The sequence below is a fragment of the Dendrobates tinctorius genome, unplaced genomic scaffold, assembly GCF_039654945.1.
Source record: "Dendrobates tinctorius isolate UK_male_01 unplaced genomic scaffold, ASM3965494v1 ptg000106l, whole genome shotgun sequence".
Lineage (NCBI taxonomy): Eukaryota > Metazoa > Chordata > Amphibia > Anura > Dendrobatidae > Dendrobates > Dendrobates tinctorius.
Genome location: NW_027361774.1, coordinates 707,036 through 728,046, shown reverse-complemented (window position 1 = coordinate 728,046; position 21,011 = coordinate 707,036). Strand labels below are relative to the sequence as shown.

Here is a 21,011-nt window from a genome sequence, read left to right as displayed (position 1 = left end):
AAAAAACGGCCCTGAAGTCACTAGACTTCAAAATCCCTATATCAGCACTCAGGTATATTCTGAAAACAGAGCAAAGAGATTTAACCAATCAGGGACAAAAATGGAAATTCAGCAGAGCCCCAGCCGGGGCTGGCAGAACACAAAACTAAGCAAATCAGACAAAATCTCATGGAACAATAACAGAGCAAAACTTAGCTTTAGAAGACAGGAACTGAACTGGAGGCCAGAGCTCAGAGCAGAGAAATCACCAGCAAACCTACAGGGCGTCGGCTGCCTTATATCCACTCAGAGATTCCGGATTTCCAATCGCAATCCCCCTGTTCAGGTGACAGGTTTCTCCCATCCAAATCAGTTTCACCACCTCCTTTCACCAGCAGAGGGAGTTAATCGGACATCAAAGGTGAACGAGAAAATGAGCTCACAACAACCAGGGTTACTAGTGGGGTACCACAGGGTTCTGTATTGGGCCCCCTACTATTTAATATATTTATTAATGATCTAGTGGATGGCTTACACAGTAAAATATCAGTATTTGCAGATGATACAAAACTATGTAAGGTAGTTAACACAAAGAAGGACAGTTTGCAACTACAGACAGATTTGAGTAAATTGGAGAATTGGGCTGAAAAATGGCAAATGAGGTTTAACACAGATAAGTGTAAGGTTATGCACATGGGAAGGAGAAACAGATGCTATAATTACTTACTAAATGGGAAACTGCTGGGGAAATCAGGCATGGAAAAAGACTTAGGCATCTTAGTCAATAAGAAGCTAAATTGGAGTGCCCAGTGTCAGGCAGCTGCCACCAAAGCAAATAGGGTCATGGTATGCATTAGAAGAGGTCTGGGGACACGAGATGAAAACATAATTCTCCCTCTGTACAAATCACTTGTCAGACCACACTAGGAGTATTGTGTGTAATTTTGGACGCCGATGCTCAAGAAAGACATTACTGAACTTGAAAGGGTTCAAAGGCGGGCTACTAAAATGATAAATGGAGTTGGTTCACTACAATACCCAGAAAGGTTATCAAAATTAGGTCTATTTACTCTAGAAAAGAGAAGACTTAGGGGAGAACTAATAAATATGTTCAAGTATATCAGAGGGCAATACAGAGATCTCTCCAATGAACTGTTTGTACCAAGGACTGTGACAAGAACAAGGGGGCATTCTCTTCGTTTGGAGGAAAGACAATTTCTGCACCAGCATAGAAGAGGGTTCTTCACGGTAAGAGCAGTGAGGCTCTGGAGTTCTCTTCCTGAGGAAGTGGTGATGGCCAACTCACTGAATGAATTTAAGAAAGGAATGGATGCTTTTCTTGTGAGTAACAGTATAGAAGGTTACGAATAACAGAATATTATAGGTAGATGGTTGACCCAGCTTAGGGGAAGGAATTTTTTTCCCTATGGAGAAAATTGGCTTCTACTCTGTGGGTTTTTTGCCTTCCCCAGGATCAACAATGCAGAACAGCTGCACTAAAAATAGGCTGAACTAGATGGACATAAGGTCTTCCTTCAGCCTTCAAAACTATGTTACTATGTTACTATGACTAAGAAGAGATGATTTCCTCACAAAACATTTCCCACATTCTGAAGAGGAGAAAGGATTCTCCCCCGTGTGAGTTCTTTGATGCTTAAACAAATCTGATTTCCAGTTAAAATACTTCTCACATTCTGAACAGGAAAAAGGCTTCTCCCCTGTGTGAGTTCTTTGGTGCTTAATCAAATTTGATTTCTGGGTAAAACATTTCCCGCATTCTGAACAGGAAAAAGGCTTCTCGCCTGTGTGGGTTCTATGGTGACTAACCAAATCTGATTTCTGGTTAAAACATTTCCCACATTCTGAACAGGAAAAAGGTTTCTCGCCTGTGTGAGTTTTATGGTGAGTAACAAAATGTGATTTATGTGCAAAACATTTCCCTCATTCTGAACAGGAAAAAGGCTTCTCCCCTGTGTGGGTTCTATGGTGATTAGCCACATATGATTTCTTTGTAAAACATTTCCCACATTCTGAACAGGAAAAAGGCTTCTCCCCCGTGTGAGTTCTTTGGTGCTTAAACAAATCTGATTTCTGGATAAAACATTTCCCACATTCTGAGCAGGAAAAAGGCTTCTCCCCTGTGTGAGTTCTTTGGTGCTTAAACAAATCTGATTTCTGGCTAAAACATTTCCAACATTCTGAACAGGAAAAAAGCTTCTCCCCTGTGTGAGTTTTCTGGTGTGTAACAAAATTAGATTTCTTGTTAAAACATTTCCCACATTCTGAACATGAAAAAGGCTTCTCCCCTGTGTGAGTTATTTGGTGTGTAACAAGATTCCCTTTATGGTTAAAACATTTCCCACATTCTGAACATGAAAAAGGCTTCTCTCCTGTGTGAGTTTTCTGGTGTGTAACAAAATTAGATTTCTGGTTAAAACATTTCCCACATTCTGAACATGAAAAAGGCTTCTCCCCTGTGTGAGTTTTTTGGTGACTAAGAAGAGATGATTTCCTCACAAAACATTTCCCACATTCTAAACAGGAAAAAGGCTTCTCCCCTGTGTGAGTTCTTTGGTGCCTAACCAAATCTGATTTCTGGTTAAAAAATTTCCCACATTCTGAACAGCAAAAAGGTTTCTCCCTTGTGTGAGTTCTTTGGTGCTTATCCAAATGTGATTTCTTTGTACAGCATTTCCCACATTGTGAACAGGAAAATCTATTGTCTGTTATGTGAATTTTTTCATGTGTAAGACAAGTCTTTTCAAGAAAACTATTTCCATATTCTGAATATGAAAATAGCTCCTTTCCTTTAGAATCAATTAATTTTTTAATGCTTATATCGTGACTTTGATTTTTCTTAGTAGTTGGTAATGAACCAAAAGATGGGACCTGTTTCAAAGTATTAGATGACAGATCTTGGCTATGAAGGGATGATGGTATATCTGGAGTAATGGCATTAACTTCAATTGGGTCCTGTGATATCTCAAGATCATCAGATTTAAAAATTGAAGATGTCAGCGTTCCCTCTGATCTCCTGGTACAGTCATCTGCTAAAAATAAAACCAATTAATAATTTTGAATAAAATATCTTCACATTTTATACTTTTGAACATTTCTACTTAAGCTGTCCATAAAAAATACAAGCTTTTTAAAAATACTGAATTATTCTCCAAGACAATGACAGTTCACAGTCTAATCGAAAGCCTCATAGCATGAACCAGCGCATCATGGTGTTCAATGGTTTGTTCATTCTGCTTCCCAAACATGGAATAAAAAGCCAACAAACAATGTTATATAGGTGAAAATTATACCAATAAAACTTCTACTCATCTCACGGAAACACAAGACACCACTAAGGTCCATCATCTGTCAGAGGAAAACCAAAAGGTTTCCACAATATTTGTGGGTCAAAAGCTCTTGAAAAGCAACATGGCTTCCATAAACCGATCCAGCAATATCCGCTCTCCCAAAGTCAAATATCCACTCTCTTCTGAGCCTTGTAGTGCGCCCAAACCATATTTAGCATCCATATATTGGGCATTACTATAGTGAGACGAACCCACTGAATTTACGGTGTGTGTTTCCTGGAGCACAATCTGGGCATTATGTGTTGGATAATAAAATGGCAAATGTGCAATTTTCATGTTGCAACATCCAGTGCAAGCTAATTTCCGTAAAGTGTCACTACTCCCATAGAATAATTCACTGAGGGTTATAATTTCCATAATGGAGTCACTTTATGGGGATTTCTACTGCTTTAGTTTCCTGTAATTTTGTTATATTAGGGCATCTGCAGATGGTGTGTCCCCTCTCCACTGGAATCTGCTCCTGCGATGTTTGATTCCATCACCAAGCAGCGCCTTATTTATTGTGCAGGCGTTGCTGGTAATAGAAGAGACGTCGAAACCAGAAGCTCTGGGTGGCGCTGGCTCTGTCCAGCCACTAAGATTAGGGTGCCTGAGACCAGTAGTTTCATCCAGCCTGGCAGTATGGGTTTGTGTGCTGTCCAGCAATCTGGTAGCAATCTGCTACCTGCTTAAGCCAATTAGAAAGCACCAAACCCTCCTAAAGCTTGAAGCCTATTCCCGGAATCTGCCAGATACAGCCATGTTCTCCTCTGGTTCAGTCCTCTGTGCTCAGCTGGTGTATTTGTTTCCTGGTGTAATCCCAGCCCGCTTACTGACTACACTTGTGTCTTCTGATTTTGTACTTTCTCTGCCCTCCTGGTTATGACCAACTACCTGACTATTCTTCTTACCATCTCACTCCACAGAGTAGCAGGTAACACCATGGCCCAAGCCTAGGGGTCTCTGTGTAAGTCCAGATCCATGAAGAGGGGTTAAAGGATGATGCGCAAGGCAATCACTGGGATCTGGAAAATAGAGTAGATAGAGCCAAGCCTTCTCGTGGTGGCCATCTTCTGATCTGCCAGGTGATCACTAACAGTGCTCCCAATACATAGTGTCTGCAAACTATTCCATCAAGATCTGTGTACGAATAGCTAAATGGCGCTCCTTCCTTTCTTAACCCTACCATGTGCCCAGAGAGTAGTGTACAACCATATATAGGGGATTGTTGGATTCATGAGACATTGGGAAATAATTTGTAAGGTGCATTTGTTTCCTATTATCCTGGTGAAAACTCTCTGGGTAATTAGAGTATGGGGCTCGGTGGCTCTTGGCAATCTAAACTATCGTAAGGACCAATATTTTCCATCAGATGAGTTTCAAGAAGAAAGATTAGACATTCATAGAGAACTTTTTATAATAGTGCAGAGCTGATGTGTCTTAAATTTAGATCTCAGCCATTTGGCAGAGGTAATGGAGACTTATTTTAAAGGCTACCAGGTAGTTGCAGACTCACATAAGTGAGGCAGGCCGATCCCACCATCATCAGACTACCATACAAAATGAACCTGTACAAAAAGAACTAGAATAAAAAAACATGTTACCGTATTTTTTGGATTATAAGACACTCTGGATTATAAGACACACCCCAAATTTTGAGGAGAAAAATAGGAATATTTTTTTTTAATAACATGGTGGCGCTTCTTATAATCCATGCGTCTTACTGCTATGGTGAAGCGGGGTCCCAGGGTCACTGCTGGAGGAGGCAGGAGTGGGGAGTGATGCTGCAGGCCGCAGGGTGGGATGAGGGGGTGTCCGATGAGCAGTGCCCCGCTGCGAGTGTTTGGTGCTGCTGGGGTGCCTGGCGATGCTGCCCAGGGTGGCCACCGCCAATGCTGCTGCCGCTGCTCTGGGTGTCCGCCGCTGCTGCTGCCTGGAGAGTCCGCCGCTGCGGGGGGACTCTGCTGACTTTTCGTGAAAGTCCAGAGCCCCCCGCATGTCCGTGGTTTCCTCCTGTGTGGTGGACTCTGTGAATATGGCTGCCGGGGGGCGGCACATGCGCAGATGGAGATCTCGGTAACAAGATCTCAGGATATGAGATTTCAGCCCTGAAATTAGATCTCAGGATGCTATGAAGCCAACAGCATCATTACCCTCCGCTTTCTCTTATAGGCCAATCATAATATTTTTCATCAAGTGATTTTCTATCTTGTCAGCACATTCTACATACGCTGTCATTTGGCTTTATAGTTACATATCTGGGCAGGTAACGGTCAGCGTCTCCTAATCCCAGAGGGTAGGTGGATCCTCCAGGTCGTAAGTTCTATAGAAAAGGGCTTTCAATGTCCAAAGTCATTTGAACAGTTTTGGGTGGAGGAGAATGTTGTGGTCTAGAGGCAAAATGGTGATCATGGTAATACGGCCGGACTACACCACCGATAAAGCAGCCACAGCCGGTGACTGAGAGGAATCTGTGACTTCTCTGCATTCAGTGGTTACTACTCACCTGGGTAGTCATATGTGGGAATCTCCTCTTTACACCACTCATCACCCCTCACATATGTCTCTGTAGTATTAATATGGGTCAGATCTTCACCCTGAAACAAATATTGTAAGAGTCACCGACAGATGGAGACATCCCATCTATGATCAGCTCTAATCCTGCCATCTCCACCGTTCTCATTACACAAGTATAAAACATATAATACTGGTGGATAAAACAAGACTGAGCACAAGACCTTCACAGCCATCTACACATCATAGGGGAGATCTCCTGACACCTTCTCTCCATCTACCTGATGATCCTGAGGAGCACTGGGATCTTCTTGGTTACAGTCCTGTGGAAGAAGAGGACGGGGACATCTCTCTGGTGTTGTCCTCTTACTGGATAGATCTGGAGGAAACACATACAGGGACTGAATTCATTCTCTACATACAGATAATTATAGGCCGTGTGTATTTAGTCCTGTCTATTACCTGGTGATGTGAGGGGCTGGGGAACCTCCATTATGACGTTCTTGTACAGATCTCTGTGTCCTTCTAAATACTCCCACTCCTCCATGGAGAAATAGACAGCGACATCCTGACACCTTATAGGAACCTGACACATACAATGATACCGTCATCCCCCTGATCCCTTCATAGTGTTACTGTATAATGTCCCAGCATTCCCAGCAGTGTCACCTCTCCAGTCAGCAGCTCAGTCATCTTGTAGATGAGTTCTAGGATCTTCTGGTCATTGATGTCCTCATGGATCAGGGTGTGAGGTGGAGGCCCCGTGATTGGGCTCAGGGGTCTTCCCCATCCCTCAGACACAGGGTCCTGACAGCGATCACTAGAGGTCTTCTTCACCACTGTGTAATCCTGGTTATGGAGAGACACATTAATAAATCTCACTACAGACATTCCCAGAGTCCTCACCTCTCCAGTTCTGTCCATCTGTTATTCCCATAGATAAGAATGATGTTATGTGACGTCATCAGAATCTCTCACCTCTCCAGTGAGACGGAAGAGGATCTCTAGGGTGAGGTGTAACATCCTCTCCGCCATCTTGTCTCTGTCCATATCCATCCTTGATGGGTAAATCCGGAAAATTCTCTTCTGTAGAAGATCTTCACTGAGAGGATCCCATATTGTAGAGACCTGAATGAGAAGAAGATCCGATGTAACATCATAAGAATCCTGTGTAATAATACAATTACTGGAGATAATAAGGGAAACATATGAGGAGATTTATTATCTTACAGGGTTTAGTTTTCTCCCCTGACATCTACTAATAAAACCTATATATTTAGGCCACAGACAACAAGCAGTTTCCTCCTCGGAGTCGGCAGCTGAACACGTTCCTCATAGACTCATCTTCCATAACGCTAATTCTCGTCTCATTACCGACACTGGAATCGGCATTAGCAATACTGCAGGAGATATTCATTACACGCGACATGAGAAATAACTCCTTCATGATGAGGACGACATCTTCATCTTCTACTGCGGCTCTAGAGACAGATGTGGCCAGAGTCGGTCACTGACTCCATCCCCACCGGCCGTCTATATGAAGGTTTCCCGTCTTCCCCGCACTGGAATCTTCTCTCACGTTAGATCTCAGCTCTGAGTCACACACAGAAGTTTGAGGCTTTTCTGGAAGAACAGGACAGGAGAGATCTGAGGCCGATGTCTCCATGTACAGGGTTTCCCCTCGGGATAAGAGGCTTTTCTATCCCTTTCCCCCAATTAGAGGGGACACCTGTGGATATCGGGGTCTTTACCGGCTGCAGTCCTGGGGGGATTTCCTCGGTAACGTGGACGTTGGACAAACGTCACCATCAATTCCCATCAGAGTGAAGGAACATCGCTCCTCTATTCAGCTCTATGGATCCAGGATGAAATCCACTGCGGCCCCTGCAAGAAAAGAGCGAAGTCTGGTGAGACCCCCGAGGCCGGAGATTTCTACAGCTGCTCTGTGCGCACAGGACCTGTGATGAGGTCACAGGAGGGGAGGAGTCAGGGGTCACATGATCAGGGGCCTCAGTGTGTGCAGGACTTTGAAGTTTATGTGTGGGGTCAAGAGGGGTTTACAGGGTGGATGTAGAAAAGCCGTGTGTGTACGAGGTGTACGGAGCGGAGCCCTGTGTGTACGAGGTGTACGGAGCGGAGCCCTGTGTGTACGAGGTGTACGGAGCGGAGCCATGTGTGTACGAGGTGTACGGAGCGGAGCCGCGTGTGTGTGGGGAAGGTGACTTTACGGACAGATGTGACTGGTAGAAGGAGGGGACGGTTTGTGCACTAGGGACAGAGATTGACAGGTTAGAGAGGTAACAGTAGGGAAAGACAGAAAAGGGAGTGCAGTACTGTGAAATGACCACAAGATGGCAGGGGAGAGTAGTACAGGACTTTACATCAGCTTAGGGCTATAGAAACTGCATAGTCATGGGGGGCGGGGAGATAGGAGCCGGGGTGGGAAATTCCCCTGTGAGAGGGGATAAATAGAAGAAGGCGGGGATCCAGGAGAGTCTAGTCCCGGGAGGAGCTCAGAAGAAGACGGAGAAAGTGAGAAGAGCTCGGCCAGGGGGACGGACAAATGAGAGACAGTCAGGGGGTGGCCCTGACCTGACGGACTGCAGGACAGGCAAGGAGAAGAGACAGTCAGGGGGAGACCCTGACTCAACGGACCGCAGGACAGACGAGGCCCCGGGGGTACCGATTCGAAGACGACCTCGGGCAGGTGAAGCGCTGGGGGTAGATTGGTCTAGGACAGCCCCCAGTGAAAGATCCGCGAGGTGCATTACTGGAGCTGAAGAATAGGTACCCGGGCCTGGTGATACAGTGGTGTAAAGAAGCTGCGGTGCATGTTTGGTGGTCGTCAGAGGACGACAAATAAATCCAGAACTGTTACAAGTGGAAGTGGAAGCTGTCTCCGTCTCGTCTTTGCCTCGTCTGGTAAGCAGTGGTCCACCCCCCTAGCCCAGCCCCCTACCACATGTGTACGAGGTGTACGGAGCGGAGCCGTGTGTGTACGAGGTGTACGGAGCGGAGCCCTGTGTGTACGAGGTGTACGGAGCGGAGCCCTGTGTGTACGAGGTGTACGGAGCGGAGCCGTGTGTGTACGAGGTGTACGGAGCGGAGCCGTGTGTGTACGAGGTGTACGGAGCGGAGCCGCGTGTGTACGAGGTGTACGGAGCGGAGCCGTGTGTGTACGAGGTGTACGGAGCGGAGCCGTGTGTGTACGAGGTGTACAGAGCGGAGCCGTGTGTGTACGAGGTGTACGGAGCGGAGCCCTGTGTGTACGAGGTGTACGGAGCGGAGCCGTGTGTGTACGAGGTGTACGGAGTGGAGCCGTGTGTGTACGAGGTGTACGGAGGGGAGCCGCGTGTGTACGAGGTGTACAGAGCGGAGCCGTGTGTGTACGAGGTGTACGGAGCGGAGCCCTGTGTGTACGAGGTGTACGGAGCGGAGCCGTGTGTGTACGAGGTGTACGGAGCGGAGCGGAGCCGTGTGTGTACGAGGTGTACGGAGCGGAGCCGTGTGTGTACGAGGTGTACGGAGCGGAGCGGAGCCGTGTGTGTACGAGGTGTACGGAGCGGAGCCGTGTGTGTACGAGGTGTACGGAGGGGAGCCGCGTGTGTACGAGGTGTACAGAGCGGAGCCGTGTGTGTATGAGGTGTACGGAGCGGAGCCCTGTGTGTACGAGGTGTACAGAGCGGAGCCGCGTGTGTATGAGGTGTACGGAGCAAAGCCGTGTGTGTACGAGGTGTATGGAGCGGAGCCGCGTGTGTACGAGGTGTACTGAGCGGAGCCGTGTGTACAGAGCGGAGCCGTGTGTGTATAACGTGTACAGAGAGGAGCCGCGTGTGTACGAGGTGTAAGGAGCGGAGCCGTGTGTGTATAACGTGTACGGAGAGGAGCCGTATGTGTACAAGGTGTGCAGAGCGGAGCTGTGTGTGTACGAGGTGTGCAAAGTGGAGCCGTGTGTGTACGAGGTGTACTGAGCAGAGCCATGTGTGTACAGGGTATACAGAGCGGAGCCGCCTTTGTGCGGACACCTCTTTGTACTATGTATATCCCCATCTTCAGTTACAGACTCTTGTGTACACTATACACCCGTATACCCCCAGCTTCAGTCGCAGACCCCTGTGTACACTATACACCCGTATACCCCCAGCTTCAGTCGCAGACCCCTGTGTACACTATACACCCGTATACCCCCAGATCAGTCGCAGACCCCTGTGTACACTATGCACCCGTATACCCCCAGATCAGTCGCAGACCCCTGTGTACACTATACACCCGTATACCCCCAGGTTCAGTCGCAGACCCCTGTGTACACTATACACCCGCATACCCCCAGCTTTAATCGCAGACCCCTGGATACACTGTACACACCCGTATACCCCCAGGTTCACTCGCAGACCCCTGTATACACTGTACACACCCGTATACCCCAGCTTTGGTCGCAGACCCCTGTATACATTGTACACACCCGTATAGCCCCAGCTTCGGTCGCAGACCCCTCTGTGTACGCTGTATATACCCGTATACCCCCATCTTCAGTCACAGACCCCTCTGTGTACGCTGTATAAACCCGTATACCCCCATCTTCAGTCACAGACCCCTCTGTGTACGCTGTATAAACCCGTATACCCCCATCTTCAGTCACAGACCCCTCTGTGTACACTGTATACCCCCAGCTTCGGTCACAGACAGGTGTACACTGTATACACCCGTATACCCCCAGGTTCAGTCGCAGACCCCTGTGTACACTGTATACACCCGTATACCACATCTTCGGTTGCAGACCCCTCAGTGTACGCTGTATACACCCGTATACCCCAGCTTCGGTCACAGACCTCTCTGTGTACACCGTATACACCCAGCTTCGGTCGCAGACCCCTGTATACACTGTATAAACCCGTATACCCCCAGGTTCGGTCACAGACCCCTGTGTGTGCACTGTATAAACCCGAATACCCCCATCTTCAGTCACAGACCCCTCTGGGTACGCTGTATAAACCCGTATACCCCCATCTTCAGTCACAGACCCCTGTGTACGGTGTATAAACTCGTATACCCCCATCTTCAGTCACAGACCCCTCTGTGTACACTGTATACACCCGTATACCTCCAGCTTCGGTCACAGACCCCTGTGTACACTGTATACACCCGTATACCCCCAGGTTCAGTCGCAGACCCCTGTGTACACTGTATACACCCGTATACCACATCTTCGGTTGCAGACCCCTCAGTGTACGCTGTATACACCCGTATACCCCCAGCTTTGGTCACAGACTCCTCTGTGTATGCTGTATACCCCCTGCTTCGGTCACAGACCCCTCAGTGTACACTGTATTCACCCGTATACCCCCTGCTTCGGTCACAGACCCCTCAGTGTACACTGTATTCACCCGTATACCCCCAGCTTTGGTCACAGACTCCTCAGTGTACACTGTATGCACCCGTATACCCCAGCTTCGGTCGCAGACGCCTGTGTACACTGTATTCACCCGTATACCCCCAGCTTCGGTCACAGACCCCTCTGTGTATACTGTATACACCTGTATACCCCAGCTTCAGTCACAGACCCCTGTGTATGCTCTATATACCCATATACCCCCAGCTTTGGTCACAGACCCCATGTCTCTCACACTGTAGAACTGATGCCAGACACACGGTGAAACTGCGGTCGTCCGTCTCTCATCTCTCGCACTTATACTGATAACATAAGATGGAGTCAGACAAACCCTCCTACAAAACGTGAGAACAAAGTCATTACTACAGGACTGTGTGAGAAAGGGATTTATTCTACAAGAAACGCTGGGGCCACAAAAGAGGGAATCCGGGCCCCGTGGCTGGATACTCCGGGCCCCCAGCGTGTTAGGACCAGACGGGGTCTTTGTCCCTGGAGCTTCTCTACTCGGGATAATGAGACTCTGATCTTGGTCATCCGTATGGACAATGGAAATGGAATTACAAAGCTTCTCATAGACTTTCCATGTTAAGCACGGACGGCACATGTACAGCACACGGATGGCACATGTACAGCACACGGACGGCACACGGACGGCTCATGTACAGCACACGGACGGCACACGGACAGCACACGGACGGCTCATGTACAGCACACGGACAGCACATTTACGGCACACGGGCGGCACATGTACAACACACGGACGGCACACGGACAGCACACGGACGGCTCATGTACAGCACACGGACAGCACATTTACGGCACACGGGCGGCACATGTATGGCACACGGACAGCACATGTACAACACATGGACGGCACACGTACGGCACACAGACGGCACATGTACAGCACACGGACGGCTTATGTACGGCACACGTACGGCACACGTACAGCACACGGATGGCACATGTACAGCACACGGATGGCACATGTACAGCACACGGATGGCACATGTACAGCACACGGATGGCACGTTTACACGGACCCATAGACTTGTATTGGCCCTTTGTCATCTGTGCTGCTGGGGAAACACGGACATGAGAGCAGCACCATAAGTCAAATAGGGGACACGTGGCATCTGTGATAAACATGATAGGTCGTGTGAAGGGGCCGTACAGTCACATAATATAAGGTGAAGCCACAAGACCCCTGCAGCTCAGTGCTGAGACTGATGGAGACCCCCACAGCCACAAGACCCTGGCAGCCTATTGCTAAGACTGATGGAGACTGCCAAAGCCACAAGACCACTGCAGCCTAGTCCTAAAACTGACAGAGACTCCAGGAGCCACAAGACCACTGCAGCCCAGTGCTGAGACTGACGGAGACTGCCCGAGCCACAAGACCACTGCAGCCCAGTGCTAAGACTGCCAGAGACCCCCGGGGCCACAAGACCACTGCAGCCCAGTGCTGAGACTAGCAGAGACCCCCGGAGCCACAAGACCCCTGGAGCCTAGTGCTGAGACTGGCAGAGACCCCCGGAGCCACAAGACCACTGCAGCCCAGTGCGGAGACTGGCAGAGACCCCCGGAGCATCAGTGCTGGAGCCGTGGGGGATTTATCAGTTCATGCTAATTATTTTTACATTCTCAGAAATCCCCTGTTGTGTCTGTTCACACTCACCATTGTTGCTGTGGATTGATCTACAGTGTTGGCAGGAAATTTTCTGCTTTTTTGCAGCCTTTTCACTTGCATTTTTGTGTCCCATTCATTTGAACAGGGAAAAAAATGATGCAGAAATGCTGAAAGACGACAGCAACAGATTTATAAAAAAAAAAAAGTGACGGTGTCCATGTCTGGCCGGTGTCCTTGTCTGGCCGGTGTCCTTGTCTGGCCGGTGTCCGTGTCTGGCCGCTGTCTGTGTCTGGCCGCTGTCCGTGTCTAGCCGGTGTCTGTGTCTGGCCGCTGTCCGTGTCTGGCCGGTGTCCGTGTCTGGCTGCTGTAAGTATCTGGCCGGTGTCCGTGTCTGGCCGGTGTCCGTGTCTGGCCGCTGTCCGTGTCTGGCCGCTGTCCGTGTCTGGCTGCTGTACGTGTCTGGCCGGTGTCTGTGTCTGGCCGCTGTCCGTGTCTGGCCGGTGTCCGTGTCTGGCTGCTGTACGTGTCTGGCTGGTGTCCGTGTCTGGCCGGTGTCCGTGTCTGGCCGCTGTCCGTGTCTGGCCGGAGTCCGTGTCTGGCTGCTGTACATGTCTGGCCGGCGTCCGTGTCTGGTCGGTTTACGTGTCTGGCCGACATCCGTGTCTGGCTGCTCTCCGTCTCTGTCCGCTGTCCATGTCTGGCCGGTGTCAGTGCCTGGCTGCTGTCCGTGCCTGGTTGCTGTCCGTGTCTGGCTGCTGTCCGTGTCTGGCTGCTGTCCGTGTCTGGCTGCTGTCCGTGTCTGGCTGCTGTCCGTGCCTGGCTGCTGTCCGTGCCTGGCTGCTGTCCGTGCCTGGCTGCTGTCCGTGCCTGGCTGCTGTCCGTGTCTGGCTGCTGTCCGTGTCTGGCTGCTGTCCATGCCTGGCTGCTGTCCGTGTCTGGCCGCTGTCCGTGTCTGGCTGGTGTCTGTGTGAATTTGTTTTTTTTCTGAAATTGACTGATTTATTTCCTTAGGCCGGGTGCACACGATCAGGAATTGGCAGCGCTTTGGACGCAGCACATGTCCGCTGCCGGCTATTGAACATAGGTGACTCCACATGTGATCACTGAACCGTGCGGATTCACTGCATCCAATACATTGTACGGGTGAGGTTTATCACATCTCCAAAAGATAAATAGACATGTTGTGATCTGGAAAGACGCGCCCCATGTCCGTCTCTAAAGACAGGGAATGTAGATTGTGAGCCTCATTGGGGACAACGCCACTAATGTCTGTAAAGCGCTGTGGAATTAATAGCGCTATATAAATGAGTAAAAATAAATATATAAACTGCGGGGGCTCTGGCCTTCAACAAAATGTCGGCAGAGCCCCCGCAGCACCATACACCCACAGCGACACTACACCTATTATTGCGACTAGAGATGAGCGACTTTGCCTTTTTTCGGGTCGAGTCGGGTTTCGCGAAACCCGACTTTCTCAAAAGTCGGGTCGAGTGAGATCGGCCGACTAACGGAAAAAGTCGGGTTTCGTTCAGACTGAAACACGAAACCCAATGTAAGTCAATGGGGAAGAAAAGTCGGGAGTGAGAAAAAGACAGGAAACACACCTACAGTGCCCATTTGAATGCCAAAACCATAAATTCTTATTCCTGAAGCTTGTCACCCTTTATTTACTTCATAATACAAGTTACGCATTGAAAAATGGGGGTTATTTGGTTAAAGTTGCGGGGGGGGGGGTAGGGCTGGCTCCAGGTTTTCATGTGCCCTGGGCCAAAGAGCGTCCCTTTAACACATACCACAACTCATGATGCTCTGATACGGCAGAGAAATAGTGGTATAGTACAATGAAAAATACTTCACTTTTTACATCTCATGACTGATATCCATTTAAAATTCTCCAATAGCTCCAAAAGTGGACAGTATATTACTCCATACAGTATTATGGCCACCGCATAGTGCGCTATACAGAGTAATGAGGCCCATCTATTTCTCCCTACAGAATCATTGATCCCATATAATGTTTGAAACAGTATATGATGAGCTCCACATAATGCTACAGTATATGTTGGTCCACATGGATGAAGCTCCACTGTCTTATGGGCCCAAATAATGCTCCATACATAATGGACCCTATTTCTAATGCTCTAGTGTATAATGGGCCCTGGACATGCTGCTCCAGTGTCTGATGTCCACCTTTGAAATGTTCCAGTGTATGGTGGGCCCCATCTATCATTCTCCAGAGTATAGTGCTCCCCAAAAATAGCAGTCCCAACATTGAAAACAATGAAATAAGTCTCCTCGCTATGGAATCCCTGTACTAGTCAGGACTCCTTGTCGTCCCCATCTTCCATCCCACTGCACTTGGCTGTTTAGGCAGAGGGCATACAGACGTGATGTCATTGCGCTCTCTGATCAGAATATCAGTGTCAGGAAACGCGGAAGACGTCATGGCGGTGGAGCAGGGAGAGGTAAGTATTTCAACCTTGCAAGTGCTGTGATCCTGAGCAAGCAGGGGGGGCCCACTCGTTGGCGATGGCACTGGCACAGGGCCCCTGATAGTACGGCGGTGTTTCTGACGGCAGGTGGGCTGAACCTGTACTTTCATCTGCAGCTTCCTCTTTGTCACCGTGTAAGGTGGAACATTATATGAGAAGTGTAACCTGAGTTTCATCAGGGTCAGATTCAGGCTGTGTAGAGTGCGAGGGGAATGTAGTGGTCTGGGTCAATGTACCAGCAGAATCATTGAGCAGTGGCTGGGCATCAGTGCACTTGTGGCGCCCCCAGGAGTATGGTCGCCACAGTGGCATAACCTTCCTCCTAGGGAGTGTGATGTCATGCTTGGGAGCAACGAAGGATCTCTCTAGCAGGTTAACTGACTGGGCGGCATGATTCCCATGACTCACGACCCTCCAAACAGCGTCCATGAAGGCAACATTTTTGTTTGACGTGGCCAGTATGGTTGCAAAGCTGAACCTTAAAGGAATGTCCAGAAGGGCACCACCAGGAGTGGAGCCTGCGGCGTAATTGGACTCAACACGGGCAACCTCAACCATCCAGCAACCGAAAAGATGCACGCATTGCAAGCTTAATTCCGTTAACAAACGAGACTCCGTCCTGCCCACGCGGTCCGCGTCCAGCTTACTAGAGGGACACGCGAGGCTCTGGCACGCGAGATTGGCCAATAACTGGTGTGTCAAGGCCTTACATGTCCGTGGCTGCATGCGCGCTACACCGAAAGGGCCAGCGTGTGTCGCTTACAGGTGCAGATAACCCGCTGAACACCGTTAGTGATGGGGATCTGGGATGACAATTATTACCCGCGAACGATGATTTCCCAGTAAGTGCAGGTCAACCGCTGTTCCGGAATTAGGCCTAACCATCATTCCTGAAAAAAGGAAAAACTTATGTGTGCAAACCACAGCTGCTGTAGCTTGCATAACAGCTCGCCAGCCGTTCTCAGGCACAGTATGGATTACACGTGACTGCACAAAGGTGAGAAAGGGTACCGTATCACCGGATAACATGTATGGATAGCATAGTTTACACATTAAAAATATATGTCTATACATCAGGAGGCTGGCTCAGACGGTGTCAGGCCCAGTATGGATTTGACAGCCCAGACTACACAGCGGAGGAGCAGGGAGAGGTAAAGATTGCAAATGCTGGGGCCCTGGCCAGCACGGGTGGCCCACTCGTGGGCGTCGGTACTGGCACTGGGCCCCTCATAGTAAGGCGGTGTGTCTGACGGTGGGTGTGCACCACCACCGTCAGAGACACTTGATTGCACTATGTGGGACCCTGTGCCAGTGCCCGCACCCAAGAGTCGGCCTACCCACCTGTCAAGGGCAACGGCACTCGCACGGTTGCGTGCGCTTGCTGGTGAACCCGACCATGGGGGGGGCAGCCCAGTTAGGGAGGTTTACAAAGTGGCATATGCTGATGTTGGACATTCAGCTGATGCAAAAGGCGAAATTGGTCAAGTCACAGGAAGAGGAGGACCAAAGCAAGCCATTTTTCTGTCAACCTATGTGTCATCAGGGGAAGGTGGGACAAAATCCTTGGAAACCCATGCATGGTTCATTTCAATGAAGGTTAGATCATCCACATTTTGGGTTGACAGACGGGTCCTTTTTTCTGTCAGGATTGATCCAGCAGCACTGAAGACTCTTTCCGATAGCACACTTGCAGCTGGGCAAGCGAGCTCCTGTAACGCGTATTGTGCCAATTCAGGCCAGGTGTCCAGTTTAGCGGCCCAATAGTCAAAGGGGAATGACCTGTGTGGGAGAACATTGACCTGGGAGGAAAAGTAGTTTGTAACCATAGTTGACAAGTGCTGTCTCCTGTCACTTTCCATCGATGCAGTATTACCAGTTGTTTGAGCGGGACTTGAAAAATCACTCCACAACATGGTCATGAAACCCCTTTCTCCAACGCCACTTCTGATGTTTGAACCACCAACACCTCTTCCAAGCTGCCTCCGGCCCCTATGGCTTGTGTGACAAACATCACCGCTGCTGTGTGCTGGGAATGCCTCAACCAACCTGTTTACCAGAGTTGCTTGTTTGTTAGCCAATATTAGGTCAAGGTTCTCCTGTGGCATGATGTTTTGGAATTTGCCTTTATAGCGTGGATCGAGGATGCTGGCCAACCAGTAGTCATCATCGTTCATCATTTTGGCAATATGGGGATCCCTTTTTAGGATCTGCAAGGCATAATCTGACATGTGGGCCAATGTTCCTGGTGTCAATGATGCAGTGCGACTGCATGGTGGAGGAGCACTTTCTGGCAAATCCACATCCCTCCAGTCACGCACAAACCCTGTGCCAGCCCTTGCCACGCCAACATTTTCTCTGGACACACGAGAAGCATCCTCCTCCCCTAAATAATCATCCCCATCATCACCCTCCTCCTCCTCTTCCTCCTCCACCTCATCCAGGAGAGGTCCCGGAGCAGACAATGGCTGACTGTCAGCAAGGATTCCCACCTCCTCTTCCTCCTTGTCAACCTCGGCTGCAGACGCCTGCTCCTTAATGTGCGTCAAAGTTTGCATGAGCAGACGCATATGTGGGATGCTCATGCTTATGATGGCGTCGTCTGCGCTTACCAGCCGTGTGCATTCCTCAAAACACTGAAGGACTTTACAGAGGTCTTTCAGCTTTGACCACTGCACACCGGTCAACTCCATGTCTGCCCTCAAAGTGCCTGTCCAGGTATCCTCCCACAAATGCATTACAGCCTGCCTCTGTTCGCACAGCCGCTCAACCATGTGCAGGGTGGAGTTCCACCTTGTAACGTTGATAATTAGACAGTTTGAGGCCTTGCACGCTGTGCTCTTTTGACCATCTGGCCAAGCTGTCCTGCAATTTTTTGGGTTTTTGTAACCCGTTTTTGGACTGCTCCGGGCCTGCCAGATAACAACTGTTGCAATGTTGATGCCTGCTACGGATGCTCCTCCTCATCCTCCTCTTCTGAGCTATTGGCAGCGGCACACTCTAACCCCAATGGATGCCAATCTGGGTCAACAACTGGGTCATCCATCACCTCCTCTTCAATGTCATGTGCACCTTCCTCTGTGTCACCGTGTATGGTGGTATAGTATGCGCGAAGGGGCACCTGAGTTTCATCTGGATCAGATTCTGGCTCAGTACACAGCGAGGACAATGTAGTGCTGTGAGTGAATGTACCAGCAGAATCATCTATCAGTGGCTGTGCATCAGTGCACTCCATGTCAGATTCATCTTTGCCTGGGTAATTCACGATTTGACTTGATAACCCAGGGATGGTATGTGAAAACAGCTCCATGGAGTAATCTGTAGTGTGGCCTGCCGCATCCTTCAATTTTGGTAGGGGTGAAGGACACAAGGAAAGGTGTGGTTCATGACCATGAGCCTCCAATGACGAATCACTGCTTTTATTTTTTAAAACTTCAGAAGAGGAGGCAATAGAGCTGGAGGCTGAGTCAGCAATGTAAGCCAAAACTTGTTCTTGAAGCTCCGGCTTTAGAAGCGGTTTACCTACTCCCAGAAAAGGGAGCCTTCGAGGCCTTGTGGAGTCAGACGATGACGCAACCTCAACACCTCCTGCATTAAGTGCTATTTTGCTTTTGCCACTACCAGCAGATCCACCACCACCACCATCATTACCAGCTGCCAACCCCCGCCCACTTCCACGGACTCTTCCACCACACTTCCTCATTTTTTGGAAAAATTTACCTAATTTCCACCAACTCTCTAGTACTGTAAAACAAGGTACAAGGTGTATATAGTAGAGGGGAGAATTGGAATGTCTCTACACTTCAGGACACTGTTGGATTCAGTAAGGCCTTGTTTATTTAACACCACAATGTGAAAGGCAGATTCTCTATGCTGTTTGAAAGGTGTATGGAGGACTGTGGAGAATTGGAATCTGTCTACACTTCAGGACACTGTTGGATTCAGTCAGGCCCTGTTTATCTAACACCGCAATGTGACAGGCAGATTCTCTATGCTGTTAGAAAGGTGTATGGAGGACTGTGGAGAATTGGAATCTATCTACACTTCAGGACACTGTTGGATTCAGTCAGGCCCTGTTTATTTAACACCGCAATGTGAAAGGCAGATTCTCTATGCTGTTAGAAAGGTGTATGGAGGACTGTGGAGAATTGGAATCTATCTACACTTCAGGACACTGTTGGATTCAGTCAGGCCCTGTTTATTTAACACCGCAATGTGAAAGGCAGATTCTCTATGCTGTTAGAAAGGTGTATGGAGGACTGTGGAGAATTGGAATCTATCTACAGTCATGGCCAAAAGTTTTGAGAATGCTACAAATATTAATTTTTACAAAGTCTACTGCTTCAGTTTTTCTAATGGCAATTTGCATATACTCCAGAATGTCAAAGAGTGATCAGCTTTACAGCAATTACTTGCAAAGTCAATAATGGCTAAGAAAATGAACTTTAACCCCCAAAACACATTTCAACATCATTGCATTCCTGCCTTAAAAGGAGCAGCTAACATTGTTTTAGTGATTGTTCCATTAACACAGGTGTGGGTGTTGATGAGGACAGGGCTGGCGATCAGTCATGATTAAGTAAGAATGACACCACTGGACACTTTAAAAGGAGGCTGGTGCTTGGTACCATTGTTTCTCTTCAGTTAACCATGGTTATCTCTAAAGAAACACGTGCAGCCATCATTGCTCTGCACAAAAATGGCCTAACAGGGAAGAGTATCGCAGCTACAAAGATTGCACCTCAGTCAACAATCTATCGCATCATCAAGAACTTCAAGGAGAGAGCTTCCATTGTTGCCTTAAAGGCTCCTGGGCGCCCAAGAAGGACCAGCAAATGCCAGGACCGTATCTTAAAACTGTTTCAGCTGCGGGATCGGACTACCAGCAGTGCCGAGCTAGCTCAGCAATGGCAGCAGGCTGGTGTGAGTGCTTCTGCATGCACTGTGAGGCGGAGACTCTTTGAGCATGGCCTGGTTTCAAGAAGGGCAGCAAAGAAGCCACTTCTCTCCATAAAAAACATCAGGGACCGACTGATATTCTGCAAAAGGTACAGGGAGTGGACTGCTGAGGACTGGGGTAAAGTCATTTTCTCAGATGAATCCCCTTTTTGAATATTTGGGACATCTGGAAAACAGCTTATTAGAAGAAGAGGTGAGCGCTACCACCAGTCTTGTCTCATGCCAACTGCTAAGCATCCTGAAACGATTCATGTGTGGGGTTGCTTCTCAGCCAAGGGAATCGGCTCACTCACAGTCTTGCCTAAAAACACAGCCATGAATAAAGAATGGTACCAGAATGTCCTCCAAGAGCAACTTCTCCCAACCGTCCAAGAGCAGTTTGGCGCCCAACAATGCCATTTCCAGCATGATGGAGCACCTTGCCATAAAGCAAAGGTGATCACTAAATGGCTCATGTAACACAATATAGAGATTTTGGGTCCATGGCCTGGAAACTCCCCACATCTTAATCCCATTGAGAACTTGTGGGCAATCATCAAGAGACGGGTGGACAAATAAAATCCAACAAATTCTGGCAAAATGCAAGCATTGCTTATGCAAGAATGGACAGCTATCAGTCAGGATTTGGTCCAGAAGTTGGTTAAGAGCATGCCAGGGAGAATTGCAGAGGTCCTGAAGAAGAAGGGTCAACACTGCAAATATTG

The 21,011-nt window shown here is 48.7% G+C and overlaps 1 pseudogene; it reads right to left on the bottom strand.

The window, feature by feature from the left end:
• Nucleotides 1–433: 433 nt before the first annotated feature.
• Nucleotides 434–21,011, bottom strand: part of LOC141100531 (uncharacterized) — a 40,916-nt pseudogene continuing 20,338 nt past the window's right edge.